The 25,619-nt window shown below is 40.3% G+C and overlaps 1 protein-coding gene across 2 annotated transcripts in view; it reads right to left on the bottom strand.

Annotated features, from left to right (window-relative positions):
- Positions 1-25,410, bottom strand: part of ASAP1 (ArfGAP with SH3 domain, ankyrin repeat and PH domain 1) — a 239,949-nt gene extending 214,539 nt beyond the window's left edge. The window contains exon 1 of one of the 2 annotated variants that reach the window (XM_075825722.1): positions 25,229-25,410. The gene's annotated coding sequence lies outside the window, so the exon portion shown is untranslated. The remainder of the gene's footprint in view (positions 1-25,228) is intronic. The other variant, XM_075825724.1, reaches the window with a different exon arrangement.
- Between the last annotated feature and the right edge of the window lie 209 nt (positions 25,411-25,619).

The raw sequence follows: 25,619 nt of genomic DNA, 5'->3' as shown, positions 1-25,619 counted from the left end.
AGTACCGCTATACTGTACACAAACAGTACTGCTATACCCCACACATAAATAGTACCGCTATGCTGTACACATAAATAATACCGCTATACCCCACACATAAATAGTACAGCTTTGCTGTGCACATAAAACAGTACTGCTATACCCCACACATAAATAGTACCGCTATACTGTACACAAACAGTACTGCTATACCCCACACATAAATAGTACCGCTATGCTGTACACATAAATAATACCGCTATACCCCACACATAAATAGTACAGCTTTGCTGTGCACATAAAACAGTACTGCTATACCCCACACATAAATAGTACCACTATACTGGACACATAAATAGTACAGCTAGAAAGCCACTCACGATTTTACCCTGAAGAAGCATTGCCTACCCACTTTGCTGATTACAGCAGCTAAATTGCTTATATCGGACTTATGGAGATCCACGGTACCTCCACAAATGCTTCAGTGGGAAGATAAAGTATCGGAACTGGGGCGGTTGGAGGAATTAGCGCATTGGGAATTGTTAACTAGGCAAAAATATCTTCGAATATGGCATCCATGGATGGAACGTGGTCTTCAACATTTTAATACGGTTGTCTCACTCTAGATGATATACCCATTATCTACATTATGCTTTGTACTTCTTATTATCACCAGCGGCATTGGTATCAGCTGACTGAACTCCAGAACCTACTCCCTTCCCTCCTTGGCCTTCCTTATTTTCCCTCACCCCTGTTCCATGTTTTCTCCCCTTGACCAAGAAAGTTACGTGAATTAGTGCTTGTTCCAAATCACTGATTTGCCATAATGATAATTGATTTATGTAATTTTTCTTCATGCTTTCTCGACTTGACTCCAGGTTGGAGAATGTATCGATGTAACATATATTCCTTTCTGCACCGTATGACCTTTATGTAACACTGTAACATATGTTTGGCATGTCTTTATATGCTTTTGGAAAATCTTAATGAAAACAACTTTGAAATAAATAGTACCGCTATACCACACACATAAATAGTACCTCTACACTGCACACATAAATAGTACCGCTATACCCCACACATAAATAGTACCGCTATACCACACACATAAACAGTACCGCTACACTGTACACATAAATAGTACTGCTATACCACACACATAAACAGTACCGCTACACTGTACACATAAATAGTACTGCTATACCCCACACATAAACAGTACCTCTACACTGTACACATAAATAGTACCGCTATACCCCACACATAAATAGTACCTCTACACTGTACACATAAATAGTACTGCTATACCACACACATAAACAGTACCTCTACACTGTACACATAAATAGTACCGCTATACCACACACATAAACAGTACCGCTACACTGTACACATAAATAGTACTGCTATACCCCACACATAAACAGTACCTCTACACTGTACACATAAATAGTACCGCTATACCCCACACATAAATAGTACCTCTACACTGTACACATAAATAGTACCGCTATACCACACACATAAACAGTACCTCTACACTGTACACATAAATAGTACCGCTATACCACACACATAAACAGTACCGCTACACTGTACACATAAATAGTACTGCTATACCCCACACATAAACAGTACCTCTACACTGTACACATAAATAGTACCGCTATACCCCACACATAAACAGTACCTCTACACTGTACACATAAATAGTACTGCTATACCCCACACATAAATAGTACCTCTACACTGTACACATAAATAGTACTGCTATACCACACACATAAACAGTACCTCTACACTGTACACATAAATAGTACCGCTATACCACACACATAAACAGTACCGCTACACTGTACACATAAATAGTACTGCTATACCACACACATAAACAGTACCTCTACACTGTACACATAAATAGTACTGCTATACCCCACACATAAACAGTACCTCTACACTGTACACATAAATAGTACTGCTATACCCCACACATAAACAGTACCTCTACACTGTACACATAAATAGTACTGCTATACACCACACATAAATAGTACCTCTACACTGTACACATAAATAGTACCGCTATACCCCACACATAAACAGTACCTCTACACTGTACACATAAATAGTACTGCTATACCCCACACATAAATAGTACCTCTACACTGTACACATAAATAGTACCGCTATACCACACACATAAACAGTACCTCTACACTGTACACATAAATAGTACTGCTATACCCCACACATAAACAGTACCTCTACACTGTACACATAAATAGTACTGCTATACCCCACACATAAACAGTACCTCTACACTGTACACATAAATAGTACTGCTATACCCCACACATAAACAGTACCTCTACACTGCACACATAAATAGTACTGCTATACCCCACACATAAACAGTACCTCTACACTGCACACATAAATAGTACCGCTATACCCCACACATAAATAGTACCTCTACACTGTACACATAAATAGTACCGCTATACCACACACATAAACAGTACCTCTACACTGTACACATAAATAGTACCGCTATACCCCACACATAAACAGTACCTCTACACTGTACACATAAATAGTACCGCTATACCCCACACATAAATAGTACCTCTACACTGTACACATAAATAGTACTGCTATACCCCACACATAAATAGTACCTCTACACTGTACACATAAATAGTACTGCTATACCCCACACATAAACAGTACCTCTACACTGCACACATAAATAGTACTGCTATACCCCACACATAAATAGTACCTCTACACTGTACACATAAATAGTACTGCTATACCCCACACATAAACAGTACCTCTACACTGCACACATAAATAGTACTGCTATACCACACACATAAACAGTACCTCTACACTGCACACATAAATAGTACCGCTATACCACACACATAAACAGTACCTCTACACTGTACACATAAATAGTACCGCTATACCCCACACATAAACAGTACCTCTACACTGTACACATAAATAGTACCGCTATACCCCACACATAAATAGTACCTCTACACTGCACACATAAATAGTACCGCTATACCCCACACATAAATAGTACCTCTACACTGTACACATAAATAGTACCGCTATACCACACACATAAACAGTACCTCTACACTGTACACATAAATAGTACCGCTATACCCCACACATAAACAGTACCTCTACACTGTACACATAAATAGTACCGCTATACCCCACACATAAATAGTACCTCTACACTGTACACATAAATAGTACTGCTATACCCCACACATAAATAGTACCTCTACACTGTACACATAAATAGTACTGCTATACCCCACACATAAACAGTACCTCTACACTGCACACATAAATAGTACTGCTATACCCCACACATAAATAGTACCTCTACACTGTACACATAAATAGTACTGCTATACCCCACACATAAACAGTACCTCTACACTGCACACATAAATAGTACTGCTATACCACACACATAAACAGTACCTCTACACTGCACACATAAATAGTACCGCTATACCACACACATAAACAGTACCTCTACACTGTACACATAAATAGTACCGCTATACCCAACACATAAATAGTACCTCTACACTGTACACATAAATAGTACTGCTATACCCCACACATAAACAGTACCTCTACACTGCACACATAAATAGTACCGCTATACCACACACATAAACAGTACCTCTACACTGCACACATAAATAGTACCGCTATACCCAACACATAAATAGTACCTCTACACTGTACACATAAATAGTACTGCTATACCCCACACATAAACAGTACCTCTACACTGCACACATAAATAGTACTGCTATACCACACACATAAACAGTACCTCTACACTGCACACATAAATAGTACCGCTATACCCAACACATAAATAGTACCTCTACACTGTACACATAAATAGTACCGCTATACCCCACACATAAATAGTACCATCATACCAGACCCCACAATAAATTGAGATACCAAAATACTGTCAAATTCAGACCTACAACAGATCCTAAAATTTATTCAGACCCCAGACCAGACCCATAAATTAACTTCAGACCCAGACTAGACCCCCTAAATATATTCTAACCTCAGACCAGCCCCTCTAAATATATTCTGATTTCAGACCAGACCCCTAACTTACATTCCCCAATATTGAAATTGCAAAACCAAGAAGGAAAAGTTTTGGAATTGTGGAAATCACAGGATTGATAGACATGTGCAAATGATAAAAAAATGGAAACAAAATATTCCAAACATCTTCATTTATTCAGTATCGAATATGAGCGCCACGCGCAGAAATACATGCACTTACACGCCTTGGCATGCTATCAGGAATGCGGTGCCACGCTGAATGCACTTGGGCACGCGAATCATCAAGATTGGCTGCTGGCAGCTCCCTGTGCAATTGCCGACCAATGACATCCCAGATGTGCTAGATGGTAGACAAGACCAGAGACGCTGCAGGCCATGGTAGCACGTTTAGTCAGCGCAGGCTGCTCACAGTAACATGAGGAACTGGCATTGTGCTGACTAAAAACGGTTTCTGGGACACTTTGGAGAAATGGCCGTACCTCTGGTTCTATTACCAAATCAATGTAACGCCGAACTGTTAGTGGACCTGAAATAAAGACTAGAGGGGTCCGGCTACTGTACATTATGCAACTCCACACCATAATCCTTTGTCAAGGCCTCTTCATGGTGTTGCCCACGTGGTATCCAGACCAATCTCTGGCTATCATTGTCTCCGAGACAAAAACAGGAATCATCGCAGAAGAGGATAGACCTCCATTCCAGCCTCCATTGTGGTCTTGCTGTGCACTATGATCGTCTTTGAGAGCGGTGACGTGTGGTCAGTGGAACACCTGTAGCTGGACGTCTGGCTCGTAGCCCAATGTCATGCAGACGCCTTCTGATGGTTTGTGTCGACAATGGTTGCCGCCCTAGGCTTGGGATGTGACGTCTTATTTCACATCCAGTACAGAATGGATCACTGCGCACCATTCTTCCATTCAGATGATCCGTCCCTGCAGAGGTTCACCCCCGCGCACCTATTTCTGTCATTCCCATTCGTTGTTGTTCTCCCAACCACCGGGACACGCAACATTGAGCAGCGCTGAAATCTCGGCCTAGGCGCGTAGTGATCTGCCGGAGTGATAAACCAAGGCCTCTCAGTTTATGATAAGTGCGATAACTGGCACATCGATGAATAGGAGGCATCGCACAATCATCCCACACCACTTTATCCGATTTTTGAGGTTTCATGTGGCTAAAAAACTGTGCTTTCCATCTGGCTTTTATGCCCCCCACATGCCACCGATTGGAGCTCGAAGCTCGAAAATTTGATCATTAGCGACACCTGCTACTTCCTCGATTTGCAGAACCTTACGGCTTGTCCTTCCTGTGTTGCAATTTCAATGATGAGGAGTGTGTGTGTATATATATATATATATATATATATATATATATATATATATATATATATATATAAACCGCTGTGTTTTTTATTTGTTTTTCTCTTTTTAATGTGGTGGGGGACCCTGCTGCACCGACTCCACACTCTGCGCCCGGGGAAGTGCCCCTGTAGCCCACGTACCTACTTTCTTGTGCTGAAACTATACTGGTTAGCATCCAATCTAGACAATCCCATGTCAGACAAATAAATCAGCAGCACAGATCTCCCTAATGGCTTTACAGTTTGCTACAATGTATCAGTGCAGGTAAAATGTATCAGCTAGAAAAAAAAAATCTGTGTCGCCAAATACAGACTGAGTACAAGAGTTACTATAAAATGATTGAACTTAATTTACATAAAATTATTAATTCCTTTAGTCTTTATATTGGTTGTCGCCATTTATGCATGTGAATAAGTTGTATTTTCTAATAACATTTTGCATATCTTTTTGTTTGTTTTTTTTACTTACTTTTTTTTAATTTTGTTTCCATTATGATTTGAAACATTCTTAGGCTATGTTCACACGGGGTCTTTTGCCGAGTTTTTTGACGCGGAAACCGCGTCGCAAAACTCGGCAGAAACGGCCCGAGAACGCCTCCCATTGATTTCAATGGGAGGCGTCGGCGTCTTTTTCCCGCGAGCAGTAAAACTGCCTCGCGGGAAAAAGAAGCGACATGCCCTATCTTCGGGCGCTTCCGCCTCCGACCTCCCATTGACTTCAATGGGAGGCAGGAGAAAGCGTGTTTTATGCCCGCGGCGCTCAATGGCCGCGGGCGAAAAACTGCGCGATAATTGCTATTCACACGGAGTATTTTGGGGGAGGAATATCTGCCTCAAAATTCCGTTTGGAGCTTTGAGGCAGATATTCCTCCCCCAAAATACTCCGTGTGAACTTAGCCTTACAGTTTACTATATCAGTCTTTATATATTATAGGACTATAGTAGTCCATGCCTTAACAAGAGGCACAGTCCATGGACAACCCTAAGGTTATGGCTATAATCCATTTCTGCCCATTCATAGAGTAATCCTTGGCCGATGCCATCACAGGGATTTCCTATAATGATTGACCATACGGACTCCAAAAAAATCAGGTATCGCGCTTTCCTAGTGCCGCTGCTACTTTTCTCTAGTGGTCAGAGACAATCACAATGATCGGACCGCCACAGATCGGACATTGATGGCATATCCAAATGATAAGAGACAACCTGTGGAGTCACAACTGCTAGGCCCACAGGGGTAGGGCGTATGTACATAAGGGCTCATGTGCCCTGGTGCAAATGTTCAACTGCCCCCACCACCTATGACAAAATCTCACCCTGTCTACATTGGCGCATGCATCAGATAGGCCCCATGCACACGTGTTGCACGATGCTGTAATATAGCTCCCGTAGCACTCTACGAGGCACTGCTGTATCTCCGCATTATGGTGTGGTGGGCCGCGGGCCTCCCTTGCTTTCAGGCACTGTTTCATCTGGAACCCTTATAGCTACACCAATGCGTACACGTGTGTCTAGATGCAGGGATGGAGTTAAAAATTCTGTGTATGAATTTATAAGTTGGCGAAAACTGCAAAAATTGCGCCATATTTTTCAAAATGGTGGCATGACAAATTTGGCTCAACCCATTCAGGAAATCAGACACTTTTTTCTTCCTTACACCTTATTTTGATGTACATTTACACCAGTATTTTGGTGCACGATTTTAATAAAATGGCGCATTTTCTGACTCTTCTTAGCCACGGGTAGTCTTAAACACATCAAAAATTTTCCGCACCCTACAGAATCTATTTTTGGTGCAATTTGCCTAGTAAATCCACTCCATTGGGTATAAATGCAGATAGCACTATGGAAATCTATGTATGCAGCTCTCCCCGGAGTATCCCATGCTTGCTCCATGTGTCTGCTCTGTGCTCCATATGGGACCCCTCATATATGTTATTAATCAACCCCCTCCCCTTACACCCCCTATTTGTGAATTGTGTAATTTTCGTCCCGGGTCTCCCCAGAGCTGCATGGTTGAAGGATTCTGGATATGCAATATTGATGTACTACTCCCAGCTGTTAACATCTGCTGCAGGCCTCCCCCCTGCCCGCCGGTCACTGCCCTGTCCCCCCCGGCCTCTCCTGTGCCACAAACACTGTTAATTAAAGGGAGACAGGATATTGTTACACAGATGGAGCAGAGAGAGGAGGGCGCGGGACACGGGTTCACAGCAGAACTTTCCTTCCCCTCATGTCTTCCTTCATAGAGAGTTTCCTGCTGTCACTGAACTTTTCCTCTGAATATAGTTCATTGCTCATGTGGTGTCAGAGCCCGATCACATTTCGTAGAGTTCAGCGCAGAAGAATCCTACGTTTTTCCAAATATTTTCGTCTTTTCTAATAATATTTGCTTCACATTTGTCATAATCTGTACGGCTGAAATCTCCCAATATTCTACGTATTACAGAACGGAGTAGGACCTGTAGCACTATTCATCCAGAGATTCCTGGCTCATGGCTAGCAAGCCAGAACTACACGAACGGTAATTCAAAAATGCGCAAATTAAATATGAAAATACACTATTTGGCCAAACTAATGTGGAGACCCCTCCTAATTATTAAGTTCGGGTGTTTCAGCCACAGTCATTGCCCTAAGATGCATAAAATCATGCACACAGCTATGTAATCTCCACAGAAAACATTGCATGGGTCATACTGAAGAGCTCAGTGACTTTACACATGACACTGTCATATGATGCCCCTTCTGCTACAAGTCAGTTTGTGAAAGTAATGATCAGCAAGATCCGCCCCGGTCTTCTATAAGTGTTATTTTTATCTGCAAGATCTGCGCCAGTCACCTGTAAGTCTTATTTTTATCTGCTAGATCTGACCGGTCACCTCTAAGTGTTATTATTATGTCAAGTCTGTGGCGATCACCTGCAAGTGCTATTATTATCTGCTAGATCTTCCCTGGTGACCTGTAACTATTATTATCCGCTAGAACTGCCCAGTCACCTGTAAGTGTTATTATTATCTGCTACATCTGCCCCGGTCACCTGTAAGTGTTATTATTATTTGCTACATCTGCCTGGTCACTTGTGTTATTTTTATCTGCTAGATCTAACCAGTCACCTGTAAGTGATATTATTATCTGTCAAATCTGTCTCGGTTACCTGTAAGTGCTTTTGTGATCTACTAGATCAGCCCCAGTTACCTGTAACTGTAATTATCTGCTAGATCTGCCCCAGTCACCTGTAAGTGCTATTATTTTCTGCCAAATCTGCCCCGGTAACCTGCAAGTTATTTTACTATCTGCTAGATCTGCCCCAGTCATCTGTAAGTGTTATTTTTATCTACTACATCTGCCCTGGTCAACTGTAAGTGCAATTATTATCTGCCAGATCTGCCCCGGTCACCTGTAAGTATTATTAACCCCTTCCCGACATTTGACGTATCCATACGCCAAAGTCGGGTAGGGGGAAGTACGGAGCGGGTTCACGCAGTGAGCTCGCTCCATACGATGACGGTGTCGGCTGTATGTTACAGCCGACACGTCAGAGTAACTAGCGGCATCGCGCTCAAGCGCAATCCCACTATTTTAACTCGTTAAATGCTGCAGTCAATACTGACCGTAGCATTTAAATCATCAGAAAGAGGGGGGCGACCCCCTCTAACAGCTCATCGCGCCCCCCGCAGCGTAATCGCGCGGGGGGGGGGGGGGCGATGGTTGCTTTGGCTGCCTGGGGGCTTAATGAACGCCCCCAGGTCCGCCATCTTTGTACACCTATTAGGGCTTAATAGGTGCCTGTCAGAATCACGATATACTGCAATACATTAGTATCTAACGACCGCTGGTTGAAGTCCCCTAGGGGGATTAATAAAAAAAGTAAAAATAAGTTAAAGTTTTGTAAAAAAAAATAATAAATATATTAAAAGTTAAAAAAAAACAAACAACTTTTCCCACTAGAGCATAGTAAAAAAATAAATAAATAAACATAATTGGTATCGCCGCGTTCGTAAAAGTCTGAACTATTACAATATATCATTATTTAACCCGCACGGTGAACGCCGTAAAAAAAATAAAAAAAATTGTAAACGCCAGAATGTCTTTTTTGGTCACCTCATCTCCCACAAAAAATTAAATAAAAAGCGATCAAACCTTCGCATTTACACCAAAATGGTATTATTATAAACTACAGCTTATCCCGCAAACAACAAGCCCTCATACCACTTAATCAACGGAAAAATAAAAAAGTTACTGCTCTCGGAATTTGGCGACGCAAAATAAATTTTCTTTTTTACACTTTGGTTTTTACATGTAAAACATAGAAAAAACTATATATATTTGGTATCGCCGTAATCGTATTGACCCACAGAATAAAGTTAACATGTTGTTTTAATTGCACAGGGAATTCCGTAAAAAGAGCACGCAAAAAACCATGGAGGAATCGCTGTTTTTTTCATTTTCTACCCCACAAATAATATTTTTCCCGTTTCCTAGTATACGGCAAAATAAATGGTGCTACGAAAAACTACATCTCGTCCCGTAAAAATCAAGCCCTCATAGTACTATATCGACGGAAAAATAAAGACGTTATGGCTTCTGGAATGTGGGGAGGAAAAAACGAAAATGAAAATCTGAAAGTTGTTTACGACGGGAAGGGGTTAATATCTGCCAAATCTGTCCCAGTTACCTGTAAGTGCTTTTATTATCTACTAGATCTGCCCCAGTCAACTGTAAGTGAAATAATTGTGAAGTATAAGTGTCTAGGAGTAACATCAGTTCAGCCACAAAGCGGTAGTCCACGCAAACTCACAGAACATGGCCGCCGAGTGCTGAAGTGCGTGACGTATAAAAATCACCTATCTTCTGTTATATCACTCACTACAGGGATCCACACTGCCACTGGAAGAGACATCAGCACCAGAGCTGTGTGTCTGGACCTTCATGAAATGGCTTTCCATGGTCACTGCACACAAGCCTAAGATCACCATGCACAATGCCAAGCGTCGGCTAGAAAGATGTAAAGCGCGTCATCACTGGACTCTGAAGCAGCGTGTTCTCTGGAGTGATAAATCACCTTTCTTTATCTGGCAGTCTGATGGATCAGTCCAGGTTTTGTGAATGCCAGGAGAACGTTACCTGCCTGGCTGCATTGTGCAACTATAAAGTTTGGTGGAGGAGGGGTAATGCTATGGGGTTGTTTTTCAGGGGTTGGCCCCTTAGTTCTAGTGAAGGGAAATCCTAATGTTTCAGCATAACAAGACATTTTGGACAATTGTAGCTTCCAACTTTGTGGGAACAGTTTGGGATTCGGCCCTTTTCTGTTCCTCATGACTGCGCCCCAGTGCACAAGGTCCATAAAGACATGGCTGGTTGGGTGGTTGGTTGGTTGGTTGGTTGGTTGGGGGAGTTTGGTTAGAAGAACTTTACTGGCCACACAGAGTCTTGACCTCAAATCCTTCCAAAACCTTTTGGATATACTAGAGTTGTGAGCCAGCCCTTATCCCACATCATCAGTGTCTGGCCTCACAAATGCTCTTCTGGATGAATGGGCAAAAATTCCCACAGACACTCCAGAATCTTGTAGAAAGTCTTCCCAGAAGAGTGGAAGCCGTTTTACTGCAAAGGGGGAACAACTCCATATTAACTCCCATGGTTTTGGAATGGAATTTGTAAATAGCTCATACAGGTGTGATGGTCAGGGGTCCATATACTTTTGGTCGTACTGTGAGTCTCACAAGAGGGGCACTAATACAAAATTTGTAACAGGGCAATGTGTATGCGGAGACCAAAGAGAACGGACCAGGAAGTGACACCATGTGGGTCAGTGCCGTAGAAGATGCTGGCGGATCGGCCCATAGAAACCCATTAGGTCACTGCGTTCAGTTTCCACCCTGCTGTAGTAACATGACATTTCATTGGCTGCTATTGGCAGCGCTGCTATTTTTGACCTGCCACATGTTAACTTGTCCTAACATTGCAGTATTATTAGACTGCACATCCAGCAGAACATTAAAACATCGGAAGTGCTGCACTTCTCTGAACTTTGCTAAACCTGCAGTTTTATTTATTGCCTATACATTATTAATCCCCTGGACTGACCACTATGATGCAAGTTATAATGTATATATGCATGCTCTAATTAACCCTATAGGAGGCTCCAGCCTGTCCCATCAGGTCAGCTGTACAAACATAAGTACCTCCTGGGACTTATAGTTCTATAGCAGAAAAGCACCAGAACTATCCGGGACTGTAATGACATTGACCAACAACCATGATATTATACTAGATTGTGATACATTGGAGGAGTGAGGGCGCTGTTGCTCTGATGTCTATGAAAAGTACTTGATACCATCAGTGGCAGAAAGTGGTACTGCAAGTACAAAAATTATAAGGTACACTGCACAGCGTCTATTGCAGGACCTGAGAGAGGGCGGTGCATGACACGGATATTCTCTGTGCGTTTTTTTAATCCCTTTGTCATGCTCCGCCCCCTGAGGCCCTGCATTTGGCATAATACATTATCAGTTTTTCTAAATGTGCCTTTAGGATATAAGATGCTTTAAAGGAAGCCCCCTTAGATACCTAATGAAAGGAAAATTCCACCTCAGATATATAATTGATATTATTTGTGGGGTCTGTGAGCTGAGACGGCTAATGATTACCTAAACAAATTGCTCAATATTGCACCATATCCCCTATGGCACCAGATGTATATTTCTACTACCCAGAGCATCACTAATAATATCTTCTGATATGTCTCTTTGACATGTCAGAAGATAATCTAAAAATAATTTCCGCTATAGGATAAAAAGTATGTGGACACGCCTCTTAATGATTGAGTTCAGGTGTTCAAGCCACACACATTGCAAATATAGTCCCCTAGTGTATAACATAGTCCCCTAGTGTATAACATAGTCCCCTAGTGTATAACATAGTCCCCTAGTGTATAACATAGTCCCCTAGTGTATAACATAGTCACCTAGTGTATAACATAGTCCCCTAGTGTATAACATAGTCCCCTAGTGTATAACATAGTCCCCTAGTGTATAACATAGTCCCCTAGTGTATAACATAGTCACCTAGTGTATAACATAGTCCCCTAGTGTATAACATAGTCACCTAGTGTATAACATAGTCACCTAGTGTATAACATAGTCCCCTAGTGTATAACATAGTCACCTAGTGTATAACATAGTCCCCTAGTGTATAACATAGTCCCCTAGTGTATAACATAGTCCCCTAGTGTATAACATAGTCCCCTAGTCTATAACATAGTCCCCTAGTGTATAACATAGTCACCTAGTGTATAACATAGTCCCCTAGTCTATAACATAGTCCCCTAGTGTATAACATAGTCCCCCAGTGTATAACATAGTCCCCCAGTGTATAACATAGTCCCCTAGTGTATAACATAGTCCCCTAGTCTATAACATAGTCCCCTAGTGTATAACATAGTCCCCTAGTGTATAACATAGTCCCCTAGTGTATAACATAGTCCCCTAGTGTATAACATAGTCCCCTAGTGTATAACATAGTCCCCTAGTGTATAACATAGTCCCCTAGTGTATAACATAGTCCCCTAGTGTATAACATAGTCCCCTAGTGTATAACATAGTCCCCTAGTCTATAACATAGTCCCCTAGTGTATAACATAGTCCCCTAGTCTATAACATAGTCCCCTAGCGTATAACATAGTCCCCTAGCGTATAACATAGTCCCCTAGTGTATAACATAGTCCCCTAGTGTATAACATAGTCCCCTAGTCTATAACATAGTCCCCTAGTGTATAACATAGTCACCTAGTGTATAACATAGTCCCCTAGTCTATAACATAGTCCCCCAGTGTATAACATAGTCCCCCAGTGTATAACATAGTCCCCCAGTGTATAACATAGTCCCCTAGTGTATAACATAGTCCCCTAGTCTATAACATAGTCCCCTAGTCTATAACATAGTCCCCTAGTGTATAACATAGTCACCTAGTGTATAACATAGTCCCCTAGTGTATAACATAGTCCCCTAGTGTATAACATAGTCCCCTAGTGTATAACATAGTCCCCTAGTGTATAACATAGTCCCCTAGTGTATAACATAGTCCCCTAGTGTATAACATAGTCCCCTAGTCTATAACATAGTCCCCTAGTGTATAACATAGTCCCCTAGTCTATAACATTGTCCCCTAGTGTATAACATAGTCACCTAGTGTATAACATAGTCCCCTAGTGTATAACATAGTCTCCTAGTGTATAACATAGTCCCCTAGTCTATAACATAGTCCCCTAGTCTATAACATAGTCCCCTAGTGTATAACATAGTCACCTAGTGTATAACATAGTCCCCTAGTGTATAACATAGTCACCTAGTGTATAACATAGTCCCCTAGTGTATAACATAGTCTCCTAGTGTATAACATAGTCCCCTAGTCTATAACATAGTCCCCTAGTCTATAACATAGTCCCCTAGTGTATAACATAGTCCCCTAGTCTATAACATAGTCCCCTAGTGTATAACATAGTCCCCTAGTGTATAACATAGTCCCCTAGTGTATAACATAGTCCCCTAGTCTATAACATAGTCCCCTAGTCTATAACATAGTCCCCTAGTGTATAACATAGTCACCTAGTGTATAACATAGTCCCCTAGTCTATAACATAGTCCCCTAGTGTATAACATAGTCCCCTAGTGTATAACATAGTCCCCCAGTGTATAACATAGTCCCCTAGTGTATAACATAGTCCCCTAGTCTATAACATAGTCCCCTAGTGTATAACATAGTCACCTAGTGTATAACATAGTCCCCTAGTGTATAACATAGTCCCCTAGTGTATAACATAGTCCCCTAGTGTATAACATAGTCCCCTAGTGTATAACATAGTCCCCTAGTGTATAACATAGTCCCCTAGTCTATAACATAGTCCCCTAGTGTATAACATAGTCCCCTAGTGTATAACATAGTCCCCTAGTGTATAACATAGTCCCCTAGTCTATAACATTGTCCCCTAGTGTATAACATAGTCACCTAGTGTATAACATAGTCCCCTAGTGTATAACATAGTCTCCTAGTGTATAACATAGTCCCCTAGTCTATAACATAGTCCCCTAGTCTATAACATAGTCCCCTAGTCTATAACATAGTCCCCTAGTCTATAACATAGTCCCCTAGTCTATAACATAGTCCCCTAGTGTATAACATAGTCCCCTAGTCTATAACATAGTCCCCTAGTCTATAACATAGTCCCCTAGTCTATAACATAGTCCCCTAGTGTATAACATAGTCCCCTAGTGTATAACATAGTCCCCTAGTGTATAACATAGGTACCTAGTCTGTTATATATAGTTAAAGAATTGCATAATTACCTAGTTTGTAATATAGGTGTCTACTCTATAATGTAGCTTCTTAGTCTAGCACTTCAGCTCCTGCACACTGAGGAGCACGTCTTTGGTGAGACATTGTGTACACTTTTACAAGGTTTTTTTTTTTTTATTAAATCAAAGTTTTTTGGGATTTTAAACATTTTTAAATTTACTTTTATTAAAAATGTTTAATTGTTCCAAAACAGCTTCTATGTATCCTCTTTATACGTAGCCTCTTTATACGTATCCTCTTTATACGTATCCTCTTTATACGTATCCTCTTTATACGTATCCTCTTTATACGTATCCTCTTTATACGTAGCCTCTTTATACGTATCCTCTTTATACGTATCCTCTTTATACGTAGCCTCTTTATACGTATCCTCTTTATACGTATCCTCTTTATACGTAGCCTCTTTATATGTATCCTCTTTATACGTAGCCTCTTTATACGTAGCCTCTTTATACGTATCCTCTTTATACGTATCCTCTTTATACGTAGCCTCTTTATACGTAGCCTCTTTATACGTAGCCTCTTTATACGTATCCTCTTTATACGTATCCTCTTTATACGTAGCCTCTTTATACGTATCCTCTTTATACGTATCCTCTTTATACGTAGCCTCTTTATACGTATCCTCTTTATACGTAGCCTCTTTATACGTAGCCTCTTTATACGTATCCTCTTTATACGTATCCTCTTTATACGTAGCCTCTTTATACGTATCCTCTTTATACGTAGCCTCTTTATACGTAGCCTCTTTATACGTATCCTCTTTATACGTATCCTCTTTATACGTAGCCTCTTTATACGTAGCCTCTTTATACGTAGCCTCTTTATACGTAGCCTCTTTATACGTAGCCTCTTTATACGTATCCTCTTTATACGTATCCTCTTTATACGTAGCCTCTTTATACGTAGCCTCTTTATACGTATCCTCTTTATACGTAGCCTCTTTATACGTATCCTCTTTATACGTATCCTCTTTATACGTAGCCTCTTTATACGTAGCCTCTTTATACGTATCCTCTTTATACGTAGCCTCTTTATACGTATCCTCTTTATACGTATCCTCTTTATACGTATCCTCTTTATACGTATCCTCTTTATACGTATCCTCTTTATACGTATCCTCTTTATACGTAGCCTCTTTATACGTATCCTCTTTATACGTAGCCTCTTTATACGTAGCCTCTTTATACGTATCCTCTTTATACGTATCCTCTTTATACGTAGCCTCTTTATACGTATCCTCTTTATACGTAGCCTCTTTATACGTATCCTCTTTATACGTAGCCTCTTTATACGTAGCCTCTTTATACGTATCCTCTTTATACGTATCCTCTTTATACGTAGCCTCTTTATACGTATCCTCTTTATACGTAGCCTCTTTATACGTATCCTCTTTATACGTATCCTCTTTATACGTAGCCTCTTTATACGTAGCCTCTTTATACGTATCCTCTTTATACGTAGCCTCTTTATACGTAGCCTCTTTATACGTATCCTCTTTATACGTATCCTCTTTATACGTATCCTCTTTATACGTATCCTCTTTATACGTATCCTCTTTATACGTATCCTCTTTATACGTAGCCTCTTTATACGTAGCCTCTTTATACGTATCCTCTTTATACGTAGCCTCTTTATACGTATCCTCTTTATACGTATCCTCTTTATACGTATCCTCTTTATACGTAGCCTCTTTATACGTATCCTCTTTATACGTAGCCTCTTTATACGTATCCTCTTTATACGTATCCTCTTTATACGTATCCTCTTTATACGTATCCTCTTTATACGTAGCCTCTTTATACGTATCCTCTTTATACGTATCCTCTTTATACGTAGCCTCTTTATACGTATCCTCTTTATACGTATCCTCTTTATACGTAGCCTCTTTATACGTATCCTCTTTATACGTATCCTCTTTATACGTATCCTCTTTATACGTAGCCTCTTTATACGTATCCTCTTTATACGTATCCTCTTTATACGTAGCCTCTTTATACGTAGCCTCTTTATACGTAGCCTCTTTATACGTAGCCTCTTTATACGTAGCCTCTTTATACGTATCCTCTTTATACGTATCCTCTTTATACGTATCCTCTTTATACGTATCCTCTTTATACGTAGCCTCTTTATACGTATCCTCTTTATACGTAGCCTCTTTATACGTAGCCTCTTTATACGTAGCCTCTTTATACGTATCCTCTTTATACGTATCCTCTTTATATGTATCCTCTTTATACGTAGCCTCTTTATACGTAGCCTCTTTATACGTATCCTCTTTATACGTATCCTCTTTATACGTAGCCTCTTTATACGTATCCTCTTTATACGTATCCTCTTTATACGTATCCTCTTTATACGTAGCCTCTTTATACGTAGCCTCTTTATACGTATCCTCTTTATACGTATCCTCTTTATACGTAGCCTCTTTATACGTATCCTCTTTATACGTATCCTCTTTATACGTATCCTCTTTATACGTATCCTCTTTATACGTAGCCTCTTTATACGTATCCTCTTTATACGTAGCCTCTTTATACGTAGCCTCTTTATACGTATCCTCTTTATACGTAGCCTCTTTATACGTAGCCTCTTTATACGTATCCTCTTTATACGTATCCTCTTTATACGTATCCTCTTTATACGTATCCTCTTTATACGTAGCCTCTTTATACGTATCCTCTTTATACGTATCCTCTTTATACGTATCCTCTTTATACGTATCCTCTTTATACGTAGCCTCTTTATACGTAGCCTCTTTATACGTAGCCTCTTTATACGTAGCCTCTTTATACGTAGCCTCTTTATATGTAGCCTCTTTATACGTATCCTCTTTATACGTAGCCTCTTTATACGTATCCTCTTTATATGTATCCTCTTTATATGTAGCCTCTTTATATGTATCCTCTATACATAGAAGCTGTATCGTTCGCTATGCGCCAATTCAGTCAGTTCAGCTGAACTGACGGCTCGGCTGAGAGCGGGTCCTATGTTTGTGTCTGCAGAATCCGTACAGGTGTATATATTACAAAGTTTCACCTCATCCTGATTCAGTTCCTTGGGCGCTGTTTTGTAAAAACGCAGGATCACTTTAATGCAACTCTATATGTCAGAATCAAATAAGACACGTCAGTGGAGAATAGAACGCCATAGAGGAGCTCGGATCCAGTATAATGAATATCTGGGAGGTGCGGGGCATTTGTACTTCTGCGAGTCAATAGAAGAATGTTATTTATTTCCTTAAGTGGTTTCCTCAAGCTGCTGGATGGGCAGATCACCAGACGCCGTGAGCGACTTCCTGTGCCAGGATGGGGAAGTAGTCCATAAACTTCCGCAGCAAGCACAACAAGTTGTAAAAATGCTGTTTTTAGAAGTGACATTTGACTTGTTAACCAAAAAGGGCAGATCATACTCAAAATATACAGGGTCATAAAACAGCCTATGACTACTTTTGGCCCCAGTGACCAAGGGAAACATTATTGGTAATGATCACTAATTCATGGGGACGAGATTAGAAATGTTTTTTTATTTTTATAGAAACAGCCTCACTAGAGTTGAGCAAATTTCCATGAAATTCGTTTCGGGGTCGATTCGGCTATTCAATTCTATTCGGTACAAATAAATTTGCCACGAATCGCACGTGTCCCGATTGCCAATTTGTTTACAGTCCTAGAAGACATCAGAGAGAGTCAAACAGGGCAATAGGGGCAATTGCAATTTCATCCCTAAAATAAAAAAATACTATACTCACCACCCCTTGTCAACCGTAGTGACGCGTCCCTGCCGGACTCCTGAGACGACAATGTTTTGTCCCATGTGACCGCTGGAGCCTGTTATTGGCTGCAGCAGTCACATTGGAGAAAATGGCGTCATCTTAGGAGTCCATCTGGGACGCGTCGAGGTAGTGGTTACATGGGACAGAACAAAATCTCAGGAGGTCGGCAGGGACGCGTCGCTATGTGAAACCAGGTAAGTATGGTATTTTTTTTAATTTTTAATCTCCTCTTCTCCCCTCTTCCATTTTGCTGAAAGGTGTGACGCGAACCGCAAAAATTTTGAGTATTAAAAATGGCACATAGACGGTGGGGGGTCTGTTAGAGAATTTGCAACGGGGCCCAAGAGCTTCAAAATACGCATCTGATCATACAAAAGTAGCAGAGCTAAGTTTATCATCTAGCACAGTTCATGGTGGTAAGATATGATATCTATGGTTTTTCATAGAACTGTATGTAAACCAAGTAAATAATCTGTAATCAATCATTTATCACAGGGCACTAGAGAGAGCGGTGTCCAGTGAGAAAGTCAGCTCTGCTACATCTGTAAGTCAAGAGTTCTCCTTTTAAGTGTCTCTACCTTTACGTCTACATTTAGGATGTTCTACCAGACATGTAAAATAGAGTGTAAATTACGGTTTATATTTGCCAAGTACATTAGGCAATCAGTCTGCAGGATCTTATTAAAACACGGACACGAGGATCCCGGCACGCTAGTTTCCACAACGCAAAGCATTTAACATTCACCTTCTCCAGAGATGTGATTCCAGATGTAGCTTCTTCTGCTAAAACATTAAAGTTTCATTTGTATGTTTACATTTCTCAAGTGACCCTTAAATGATTTGTTCACACAAATTCCAGTGACCAACAGAAAAATCTACTTAAAACATGATATTACTATATTAGCATGAGCGTGTAACTCGTCCGTGTGACAGCCGTTAGAAAACGGCTGTCACACGGACACATGTATTTAAATGGGGTGTTCACACAGCCGTTGTTTCAACGAAGCGTGTGAAGAGTCCGTGGAAATATAGGACATGTCCTATTTTCTTGCGTTTTCACGGATTCCTGATAGCGCGGCCCGCACGGCTGCATCTCGGACGTGAAAAATTTACGCTTTTCACATCCGAGGTTGCACACGCTCGTCTGAATTTAGCCTAAGGGAAATTTTTATCATTTTCACTATATAACACTGCCTCCTATTTACAAGACTATACTATAATAGTGCCCCCTATGTACAAGAATATAACTAATAACTACTATAATACTGCCCCCTATGTACAAGAATAAAACTACTATAATACTGCCCCCTATATACAAGAATATAACTACTATAATACTGCCCCTATATACAAGAATATAACTACTATAATACTGCCCCTATATACAAGAATATAACTACTACAATACTGCCCCCTATATACAAGAATATAACTACTATAATACTGCTCCTATATACAAGAATATAACTACTATAATACTGTCCTCTATATACAAGAATATAACTACTATAATACTGTCCTCTATATACAAGAATATAACTACTATAATACTGCTCCCTATATACAAGAATATATCTACTATAATACTGCCCCTCTATACAAGAATATAACTACTATAATACTGTCCCCTATATACAAGAATATAACTACTATAATACTGCCCCTATATACAAGAATATAACTACAATAATACTACCCCTATATACAAGAATATAACTACTATAATACTGCACCTATATACAAGAATATAACTACTATAATACTGTCCCCTATATACAAGAATATAACTACTATAATACTGCCTCCTATGTACAAGAATATAACTACTATAATACTGCCTCCTATATACAAGAATATAACTACTATAATACTGCCTCCTATATACAAGAATATAACTACTATAATACTGCCCCCTATATACAAGAATATAACTACTATAATACTGCCTCCTATATACAAGAATATAACTACTATAATACTGCCCCCTATATACAAGAATATAACTACTATAATACTGCCTCCTATATACAAGAATATAACTACTATAATACTGCTCCTATATACAAGAATATAACTACTATATTACTGCTCCTGTATACAAGAATATAACTACTATAATACTGCCCCCTATGTACAAGAATATAACTACTATAATACTGCCTCTATATACAAGAATATAACTACTATAATACTGCCCCCTATATACAAGAATATAACTACTATAATACTGCCTCCTATATACAAGAATATAACTACTATAATACTGCCCCCTATATACAAGAATATAACTACTATAATACTGCTCCCTATATACAAGAATATAACTACTATAATACTGCCCCTATATACAAGAATATAACTACTATAATACTGCTCCCTATATACAAGAATATAACTACTATAATACTGCTCCCTATATACAAGAATATAACTACTATAATACTGCTCCCTATATACAAGAATATAACTACTATAATACTGCCCCTTTATACAAGAATATAACTACTATAATACTGCCCCCTGTGTACTTGAATATTAATGGGGGTGTCACCATTCATTGATGGGATGGTCTGAGTGCTCCTTGTGCAGGATAAGAGGGGGATCACTAAGTACTTGGGCCATTTGCTGGTAACAAATGTGTCTTGTAAATTGCTAAGTATAATTTCCCCGGATACTTTCTTTTGATCCATCGGCCGTTCTCTACCATTCCTGGCTTTTACTACACAAGTGCATGCTGGTTTATTGTGTCAGTATCAGAGTCAGCACAGATATATATATATTCATTCTGGTCAGTGCTCCTGTTCATCTGAGACCCGTAAGAACTTCAATCCGGAGACTTCACCAGTGGATAATTGCCGTGTATTGTATCCAGGATCCTGCAGCGCGAGATCCCATGTGACTACATTGTATATTATATATAAACAGCTCCTCCTTATGTCAGGAAATCAATGGTGAGAACATCAACTGTTCACAAGAAGAAACATCATCACAGGAAACCAAGAATGTTAACAAGCAATTCCTGCATGAAATAAATATCCTTTACTGCAGAATTCTTTGGATTTTTCTAGATCTTTGCTTTCTGTCAGTGAATGAAAATAAGCTTTGCCCTTGGTCTAAAACCAGTGGTGTCCCTACCAGGGGCGGATATATCCTATGTGAGACCTGTTCAGCTGCACAGGGGCCCAGTCAGTTTACTGCCACCTTAGGCTGGATTCACACGAGCATGTTCGGTCCGTGAAGGACGGAACGTATTTCGGCCGCAAGTCCCGGACCGAACACACTGCAGGGAGCCGGGCTCCTAGCATCATAGTTATGTACGACGCTAGGAGTCCCTGCCTCGCTGCGGGACAACTGTCCCGTACTGTAATCATGTTTTCAGTAAGGGACAGTAGTTCCACGGAGAGGCAGGGACTCCTAGTGTCGTACATAACTATGATGCTAGGAGCCCGGCTCCCTGCACTGTGTTCTGTCCGGTACTTGCGGCCGAAATACGTTCCGTCCTTTACGGACTGAACATGCTCGTGTGAATCCAGCCTATAAAGCAGCCTGTATTGTCTATGGATTGAGCCAATGACAATGGCTCACAATTATTGGCGGACTGTAACCGACATTAGTAAGGGGCCCGCATGCTGTCTATGTCCGCCCCTGGTCCCAACCATACTATGAGGTTCCTGGTGGGAGGGTATCTGGCACTGAACTGTTTCCCCTGCTTGTTGTGACACTGTCATAGCGGCTACCTGCAGTCACCACTAGGGGGAGCTCACTGCACACAAATTTGAACAGCTTCCATTGAAATCAATACAAATTGTGTAAATCTGTATGCGGTTAGCCCCCCCTAGTGGTGGCTGCATGCAGACAGAATTATATAATTTGTCAAGTTAGAAAAACAGAGCCCCCCTACCCCATATACAGATAATTTGGGACCTAAAAATTATATGGTGGATAGTACCATTACCGTAATTTCGAGTAGTACATTTGGTGGGGCGCTCAGTTGGGCCCATTCTGAGTTTTGCTAGGGTGCCTATGATTTCTGTTGATGCCCGTTACAAAACTCAATGATCCAGGACAAGACTCTGTGTGTAGCTCAGAGAGGATTCGATAGACTGGAAACATAGAACTCTTTCTATACGTTTGGGTCAGACTGATGTATACAGAATTCTGGAATATTTCATACAAAAAAAGTCAAAAAGTTGCAACTTAGAGGACAGTAGGTTCTACTAAAATATAAACACAAATATCCCGAAGTCATGTCCAAGTCACGTGACTATGATTTTTATGTTACAATTGCAGTTTAAAGGGGTTATATGGGGACCAAAATTTATTAGCAGTGTAGTCCCTGCAGTATGTGACACACTCGCTAATATAGCAGTAGTACAGCAAGTACATGGAGTACAGCGGGGCCGGTCCCATGGTGAAGAGTCGTATCGTCATCAAAGAAGACTTCCGGTCCCGCGGCAGCGCTATAAAAACCTCAGAATCAGGACGACGGGGACTGGAATGTATATTAGCGAGTGTGTCACATACTGCAGGGACTACACTGATAATAATTTTTGGTCCCCACATAACCCCTTTAAAGTTGTGAAAGGAAAGTCAGTATGTAGACCCTAACCAAACAGGAGGAGAATTCCCAGGCTATATTGGCACCTTTGTGCAGAGAGAGATGTATACGTCATAAGGTGCTCCAAAACTGTTCTACATACCCTACAATCGATTACAATAAAGTGCCCAAAATTCAAATGCTTGCTATACGGTGCATATCTGAATGATGCCATCGTACAGCTGCCAAATAGTAGTGCCATTCAATGCCCAATAATGGCTTATTCACACGAACGTTCAGTACGTCTATGTGACGGCTTTTAAAACAACTTCCGCCACACGGACGCATGTATTTCAGGGGGGCCGTTGTTTCAATGGACCGTGTGAAGGGTCCGTTGAAAAAATAGAACATGTCCTATTTTCATCCGTTTTCACGTTTCCCTCCTTTGACCCAAGTCTATGGAGATCTGTGAAAACGGGACCCGCACAGGTGTTACTCGGACGTGAAAAATGGCTGTTTTTCACATCCGAGTTTCCCCACGTTCGTGTGAATAAACCCTAACAAAAATGCTATTCAGTGCCAAAAACAGTGTTATATATTATATACTACAGTGCTATAAAGTGGCCAAAACACTATACAGTTTCTATCTGAATGATACCACCCTACAGTGCCCAAAAAGTCATTCAGTACAGAAGAGTACCAGAGAGGGACCCACAGCCAAAGTAAAAAAACATAATAATAATAAAGATAATAATAATAATAATAACAACATAATAATAATAAAGATAATAATAACATAATAATAATAAAGATAATAATAATAACAACAACAACAACAACAACATAATAATAATAAAAAAGATAATAATAACATAACATAATAATAATAAAGATAAAAATAATAACATAATAATAATAAAGATAAAAATAATAACATAATAATAATAAAGATAAAAATAATAACATAATAATAATAAATTAAAATTTGATATAATTAACGTTAAAAAATTAGCAAAAAAAAAATAATAGATGAAAGCTCCTCAACTTTTGCAGTGTTTCAGACCCCAGCACGCTATAGCGTTACTGAGTGTTTAGAGTGTAAGCTCTTCTACATATATATGTGATAGAGGTAGATGTAAGCTTGTTTTCTTTATGCAGCAAATCTAACTTTGTCATATGTAGCAGTGTTGAGCTTGTTTGATACTCTAGAGCTTTGTTTTTCAGATGCAGTACAGCGGAACATGTAGCGAAACTGACTTAGTTATTTGGCACAACTTACGAGAATATCACAGTGTGTAGAGGATCTGAGGTTTTACATAGGACTGCAGGTAAACGCACTGCGTTATCTTCAGGCCATGGGAGTATGGCGATTTTATGCCTCATGATTATCGCACTTGGGGATTGCAGGAGATCACAGTGCGTTATTGCTGCTCATATTCGCCTACAGGAGTCTCAAGAAATTGAAGAGGGGGGTGATTCTGTGGTTTTGGGATTGCAAGAATACGACATTGTTGCAACTACAAATCAGAGGTGAGATTATTGGATACTATACAGCTATACAGATGCAGCAGAGCCGAGAATGAAGCAAAACTGAGTTAGTCATTTGCTACAACTAAATTGGCATATCACAATATGTGGATGATCTGGGTTTTTACATAGGACTACAGGTAAACCCCCTGAGTTATATTAAAGCAGTGGGGCCATGGCGATTTTACACGTCCGGCTTATCGCATTTTGTAATTGCGGTAGATCGCAGTTTCGCTAATGTTAGTCTCTGGGTGTTGCATAACTAGACAACATATTTGCAACCTCTGAATCTCAGAGCCAAGATTGTTGGATGCTATGGAGTTGTGTTTCTCAAATGCATCAGAGTTGAGTATGTAGCATACCTAATTTACAACTCATGCGCCTATAACTACGAGTGGGGTCTTTGGTTTTACATAGGACTGCAGGTAAACCCTTACTCAGAAAGTTGTCTCAATGCACAAAAGGCACAGTTCATTGACAAATTCAGCTCTGCTACATCTGGATAATTGCTTAAGATTTGGTAAAGTTAGCACAATAGTAACCACGCCTAGCCGGAGCAGAACTTACCAGGATATGTTCAGCTCGAATTTCCATTCCAAGTTTGTGCCCCAGATTTAAATCCATTATTCCATGATCCAAAAGTGCAAAAATCTGAGCTCAGCGGCGGATGTGCAATCCAGATATCCCAGAGATGTCCAGACCCAGAGAAGTCCTAGCACAGGATTACATCCATTCAATGTCCTCTCCTGTCTGCTCACACTTCAGCTGGAGGAGAACAGGAAGGAAAATCTACCATGTGATAGAGGAAGGAGAGAGGGAAAGAGGAAGGAGAGAGGGAGAGAGGAAGGAGAGAGGGAGAGCCGGCCTGGAAAGCCCTAGGGTGGAAAGGACGGATTTCAGGAAATCTATACAGTTCAACAGGAAATCTGAAGACTGAGCGCACATTCCAGAGTCTGGA

Source organism: Rhinoderma darwinii, chromosome 5, assembly GCF_050947455.1.
Source record: "Rhinoderma darwinii isolate aRhiDar2 chromosome 5, aRhiDar2.hap1, whole genome shotgun sequence".
Classification (NCBI taxonomy): domain Eukaryota; kingdom Metazoa; phylum Chordata; class Amphibia; order Anura; family Rhinodermatidae; genus Rhinoderma; species Rhinoderma darwinii.
This window is presented reverse-complemented; position numbering and strand designations above follow the sequence as displayed.